At 42.1% G+C, this 6,555-nt stretch overlaps 1 protein-coding gene across 1 annotated transcript in view; it reads left to right on the top strand.

The window, feature by feature from the left end:
* Positions 1–6,555, top strand: part of LOC104965348 (transcription factor SOX-5-like) — a 212,005-nt gene that overhangs the window by 11,204 nt on the left and 194,246 nt on the right. The window lies entirely within an intron of this gene.

Here is a 6,555-nt window from a genome sequence, read left to right as displayed (position 1 = left end):
ATTAAAAAAACAAAAATGTCATACATTCTGGATTCATTACAAATCAACTGAAATATTGCAAGCCTTTTATTATTTTAATACTGTATGCCATAATCAGCAATATTAAAATAATAAAAGGCTTGCAATATTTCAGTTGATTTGTAATGAATCCAGAATGTATGACATTTTTGTTTTTTTAATTGCATTACAGAAAATAAAGAACTTTATCACAATATTCTAATTTTCTGAGACAGTCCTGTATATTAAAGCATGTACAGCATTTCCTAATAAAAAAATCGCTTTTAATGTTGACACTTTTGTCAGCTCTTTTTTAAAACACACACCATATGTCCCCAAGCTCAGCGGAGTTATAACAGCCTAAAACAATAATTGTGTTAATAATATGGCGCAGTGTAACCATACAGTGACACACACTGAACCAAAGTGAAACGTTGACTTTAATACATGTATTATGTCAACAGATTTAACACAACTGTATTAAGTTAGTTGAAAGCAATACTATTACATTTACATAGGTTCAACTTAATATTATTGCTTTCAACTGACCTTGTACAGTTATGTGACATTTGTTGAAAAATACATTTAGTTGAAGTTAACGTCTCTGTTTTTTCAGAGTGAAGTCCAAGAGAAAAGGTGAAGCTCACATTTATGCCCATCCACAAATGGAATTCAGCAGGTCAGTGGTGAGTGACACTTAGCAGAGCAGGTTGGACATGAGAGCAATGATTTCCATGAGAGATGGAGGAGAAAGAGGAGGGAGGAGAGTGTGAATCAAAGCTAGATAAGAAGCGCAGCAGCGGTGGAGGAGTTTGTTCAGGGGAGGAAGGTGGGTGGGGGGGCAGATTTCCGCTGGCTCAGTAGGAGCAGTTTTGGCTAACCTCCTTCACTCTCCCTGATCCTCCAGGCTCTTTCCCAGCCCTCCTCCTCTGTCTTCTCTCCTCCTCCTCCTCCTCCTCCTGCCTCAGTCTGCCCCTCCTGCTCTCTCCATTCCTAGAGGAGGGACTGCAGCCTGTTGCGGAGCTCATCGACCACAGAGAGTTATTTTGGCCATTCCAGAGATCTGGGTTATCACTATCTGTCTGAAAGGGGGTCTTGCATCCTGAGGGCAAACCCACAAGTGGGCAGTCCAAAGGGTCCCATTCAAGACCACTAGAGGTCATTAGACTACAGCAGGGGTGTACAAACTACGGCTTCTAAAAGTATAATGGAATATGGCCCACACCTTAAACTTGTTCTTGTCTTATATTGTACTTCTTAAATATATGTGTAAAAGTATAGGACACAGTATTCATGTGTGTATAAGCCCAATATTTTAAATACATTCAGTCAATTAAAGTTGAGAACATTTTCTAACAAATCTTAGTTGATAGAAAAAGCCCAATAACTTACTTCCATTACCAGCTTGAAGTATGCCCTTCCTATTTCCCCTCATCATAAGCAATCTGAGGCTTCTGTGTTAAGGGATGAGCTGCCAACACTGTTTGTAACAAAATAAATGAAACCCTATGGAGAGCTGTTTTTTTTCTTAAAGCATGTAAAAAAAGTTTGGACACCGCTGGACTGCAATGATATTATTCCCGATGTCTTAAAAATAATTCCAACAAAAAAGAGCTGAGATCAAAAAGATGACTCCACCAGCGGTCAGGACTGCAGTCAGAGCTGAGAGGAGCAGTGGGAACACGGCGAGCGGACAGAGGATGTACTCACGTCGTCTTGGATGTCCAGTTCGCAGCCGGCTTTGAGCAGGATACGCACAACCTCAATGTGGCCTTTGTAGGCAGCCAGGTGCATGGGGCTTCTGCCATACTGCGGACACAAAACACACACAACTCAGTGGACAGAACATCAGAGTGAGCACAACATACTATAAGTACAGAAACACCCGCAGTGAAAGGCCCCACCTCCGCCGTCCCACTCTCACATTCACAATCCACATACCGCTACAGTGCTCACAGCTAATGGGACCACGGTAACAAATCTGCTTCACAGTACAATCCATCTCAGTAATGAGTCCACAAAACACAAACAAATACTTAATCCATGGTTCAAGAGAATAGCGCACGATCTGCACAGATGTTCATGTTAGCTGAGCGGAGGATAAACTCTGCATCCTGCCAATTTAAGGATCTGTGGGCGGGCCCTCAAAATAAAAGGTTACTTAACATTAGGAGGTTTAGAGGATCAGTTAACTGAAATAACCCCCAGACAAAAAAACGTTTCTTTGGTGGTATGCATACATAAGAAACGATTGGAATATCTGTGGAAATACTCAAAGCATTGTATTTTTACAGCTAAATCTTTGGAATATCTGCAGTTAAGTACACACAGAAAGGCATGAGAGACTTCACTACACTTAGTTGAGATCCCTAAATGTAGTCATGAATATAAAAATATATTAGGAGTTAAAGATCGAGAACAGATTTAAGAGGCCCTGTTATGCTTTTGGGGTTTTTCCTCTCCTGTAGTGTGTTCTCTAGGTGTTTGTGCATGTAGATGGTCTGCAAAGGCTAAAATCCCTGGGTGTTTCTCAATGTCGAGGAAGGCTGCTCCAGAGCCACTATTTCAAGGATGCTACGTCATCGAGTCCCACCGAAGGACTGTTCCAATGTCCAGGATGCTTGGAATTCTATCGAGGCTGGCGTCCTTCGTTGCACATGTGTATCCTCCGTGGTCTTAAAATCCCCACAATGCTTTGCGCACGGAGATTCTCTCTCACACACTCTCCCCTCCCCTCCCCTCCCACTGCCCGAAAGACCATGATTGGTCTCCTTCGTTTACTTCAATATCATAGTGGAATCACTTTGTAACACTCATTCTTCTATTGGCTCGCACTCCAACACATTGTACTTGAGAGGCTAACGGGCGGGACATCTCTAAGAGGTTGACCAATCATAACAGAGCCAGCCAGCTAACCAATCAGAGCAGACTGGGCCCTGTTTCAGACAGAGGGTGAAAAGAGGTGCTGCAGCACAGGCAGTGTGAGAAAAATAAAGAGCTTTTTGAACATTAAAGCATCAGACATGTCCCAGTAGAGACACTACATACTGATATGAACCTGAAGATGAGCCTAATATGTCCTCTTTAAGAGTTAACTATCCTTTGAGTTACTAGTGTAATGGATGGTGTTTGTCTCTATATCAAACTGATGCTTAATAGTTTCTGGAACACAGGGGTCTGCCTCAAAAGAGTAATGCCAGACGTTTATATAATAATAACGGTTTGGAGGATTATGGTAAAAGCTCGGAAACATCCTGACATCCTGAACTTCTCATCCTATATAATGAACTGCATTAGGAAGAATGAAAGAGCAGGATGTCACCATTCCAACTTAAAACACAAGACGCAGGGGATCTGTATTAATACACTTTAATTACAGATCATGTGTGTATTCCCACACAACAGCGCATGCCGCATAACTCCCAGGTATTATCTCCCCGTGTGGAGCTCCGTGCTTTGTTTGGGTGCAGCTGGGCTCCTTGTGTTGATGTGGCCCTGAGCTTGAGTTACTCTGGGCCTGGCATGGAGCCAGCAGCAGAGCTCAGGTAAACAGAGGCCTGTAGCCAGTAGCCCCCTGACCCAGGTCTGCTTGTGGCTCTGTGGGGCAGTCTTTCAGTGGTAGTCAATATTTTGGGTAATCTCAAAGTCCTCCAGGGAATTGCATCCACACAAGTGCCCAGCACAGGCCTTACATGCACTCTCTTTTGATTTTAATAAGAGGATTTCTTTTTTAAAACAATTATTTACATATGTGCCTGAAACCTAAAAGATGTTTGAATCCAGGAAACCTGCAGCACAATAGAGAACCGCAGTGACGCGTCCTAAAACCCGGAAGTAAGTTAGCATTTTTACCACGCCCGGTTCCTTCGACAAAAAGCAAGGCAATTTCTCCATAGGATTTTGGAAAATATCTGGAAATAAGGTCTGTGTTTGACACAAATTGAAGAGACAGATCACGTTTTGTTCTACGACATTAAATACATCAGCAGTGACCCCGCTGGTGGTTTTTGAAGAGTGGACGTGTCTGAAAAACGATTGTTGTTAACAAGCGGCTGAATAGGACTACAGAAGTTGTCCAGGCCGTTTTACGTCATTACACCGATAACGTAAACACTCCCGCTACGTTTATTTGCCCTGTTCTGCTTGAAAGCAAGCACCTGCCTCCTGCAAACTGTTCAAACAAACGCTTCAACTTGTACCATTTAGAATCTGTATGTTTGAATATGGATCTTAAGTTGGCGTGACGTTGAAGCAGAGACCCTGCTGTAGTTCGTTTATAGCATAACGTTAGCATTTTGCTTCTGGCGACTAGATTTATGATTAGAAAATTATAAAAGTAGGGTAGACATGTGGATATTATCAGGCTGAACAAAATGTGTTCCGTCTTTTAAATGTGTGTCAACCACAGACCTTATTTCCAGCTATTTTCCAAAATCCTATGGAGAAATTGCATTGCATTTTTGTCGAAGGAACCGGAAGGAGTTTACTCCCGGGTTTTAGGACGCGCCACTGCGGTTCTCTATAGACCTGTTGTTACCAAGAAGAGAAATATTGAAGTTCATCAGAAACATTTAACCAACAGCTGTAAAGATGAACTATAAACTGCGCCACATGTGCCTTGAAACAATTACATTATAATACATTATATTTCGTATAGCTCACGCTTTTATCCGAAGCAACTATAACAATAAATAATATATATTACACACTACAGGAAAGAGAAAACCCCCCAAAAAGCATTTAAGTGCTCAAATCTTTTTTATGGTAGGTTATTAGTTTGAGACCCTAATGTCTTCTAATATTGTAACAGCAAAGCATCTATGAGTCCTATGCTGTGGTTTGCAATATGGTTATGTCATATTGGCAGCTGTGGTTGTCTACCAATTGGAAGTTTGGTGATTTGATCCCCAGCATTCAACATATCCTTGGGCAAGATACTTTACCCCAAGTTGCTCACGTAGGCATGGCCAGTGTGTGTGTGTGTGTGTGTGTGTGTGTGTGTGTGTGTGTGTGTGTGTGTGTGTGTGTGTGTGTGTGTGTGTGTGAGTCCCTTGAGCAGGTGACCCCTTGTTGGGTTGCCTCTGCCTCTGTATGAATGTCTGTGAATTGGTGAATGCTGACTTGAATAAGTAAAAGCCCTTCGAGGTGTCGCAAAGACTGGAAAAGTGCTAAATAAATACAGTCTATTGTACTATCCTCAGTGGCACACGGCAGAAATCCCCCAAACCCTGAGACAGACACATCCAGAAGACAACCACAAGACTCACAAAAGTCACTGCCTGGTCCAGAAAAAGTCCAGCAATTTAACTCAACTTTAAACCCATGAAATATTGTTTTTTTCAGCTTAAGAGGTGCTTGTAGGTATATTATGTGTTACCGTTGGACAGAGGCAGGTGAGCTGTTCCTCTGGTTCCAGTCAAAAACATTGTCAGGCTGTCCTTTTTAAAGAACAAAAAACAAGAGTGTCATTGATTTTTCTCATTTCACCCTCTGCTAGAAAGTATTACTGATTGCTACAAAATCATTTGGGGAAGCACTCTCCAGCCACCACAGACAAGTTATTCCAGATAGCACTGATAAGATCAGATTTATCGTTGCACAGTGTTGCGTTGGCTAAATGACTGAGTGATGAGATGCAGGGAATAAGCAGATCATCTGATAAGTCTAGCTGATTCATAGCTCACAAGCATGTCACAAAGATACTGCGCTGCTAGACCATGTAGGGCAGGGGTGGGGAACCTCCGGCCTCCGGGCCGTATGCGGCCCGCGAGAAAATTTGGTACGGCCCTCGAGGTAATTTATAAACACACGCAAAAAAGAAAAAAATGGAAGAAATCTAGACCGTAAAAAAATTAAACAAGCGAGTGCCTGTTTTTCCTGGCCAAGGTCAGGGTCCTTGAACACAACACGAGCCTAACGTGTCATCACGTGGTATATGTCTCGACTGACAGGGGTGCAGTTCTGACAGAGAGCACCAGAACGCGGTTCCGGCACTTCAGAAATTGCAGTACCGATAAGGAGCCGTACACATGCCGCATTTTCTGCGTGGCTGTGTCTTTAGTTGAAAGCCCAGTGGTGATCTGTTCATCTGTCATACTGATCATACAGTCAATAACTTTGTTGTTATTAGCATCTGGTTAGCTAGCTATGCTAACGAATATAAGAAGCTTTTTCTACAACCAGTGAGGTAAAGGCACACCTTTATATGATCATTATAATCAGAAAAAAACAAGAGAATAAAGTAAACAGGTATAAAATACTATATGACGGTAAAAAAGTAGTTATTAATAAACAAGAACACAGTTTGAGAGGAGAGTGATTTGTAAAATATCCATAAAGAAAACATAAATCTGCTTACAGTTCTGTTTCATATGGATGTTGAGAGATGTATCCATAGATCTCCTTTTTGCTCTCAAAGTGCACCAGATTGATGCTTTTAACTAAATAAAAATCTTCCCGGGGGAGCATGCCCCCGGACCCCCCTAGAGGAGGTTAGGTCCCCCCCCCACTTAAATCATGTCCATATGGATAGGAAACTAAATACATTTGCACATATCT

This window comes from Notothenia coriiceps, unplaced genomic scaffold (assembly GCF_000735185.1).
Source record: "Notothenia coriiceps isolate Sejong01 unplaced genomic scaffold, NC01 NC01_scaffold00037244, whole genome shotgun sequence".
NCBI lineage: Eukaryota > Metazoa > Chordata > Actinopteri > Perciformes > Nototheniidae > Notothenia > Notothenia coriiceps.
Note: the sequence above shows the minus strand (reverse complement) of the source record. Positions and strands in the feature narration are given on the sequence as shown.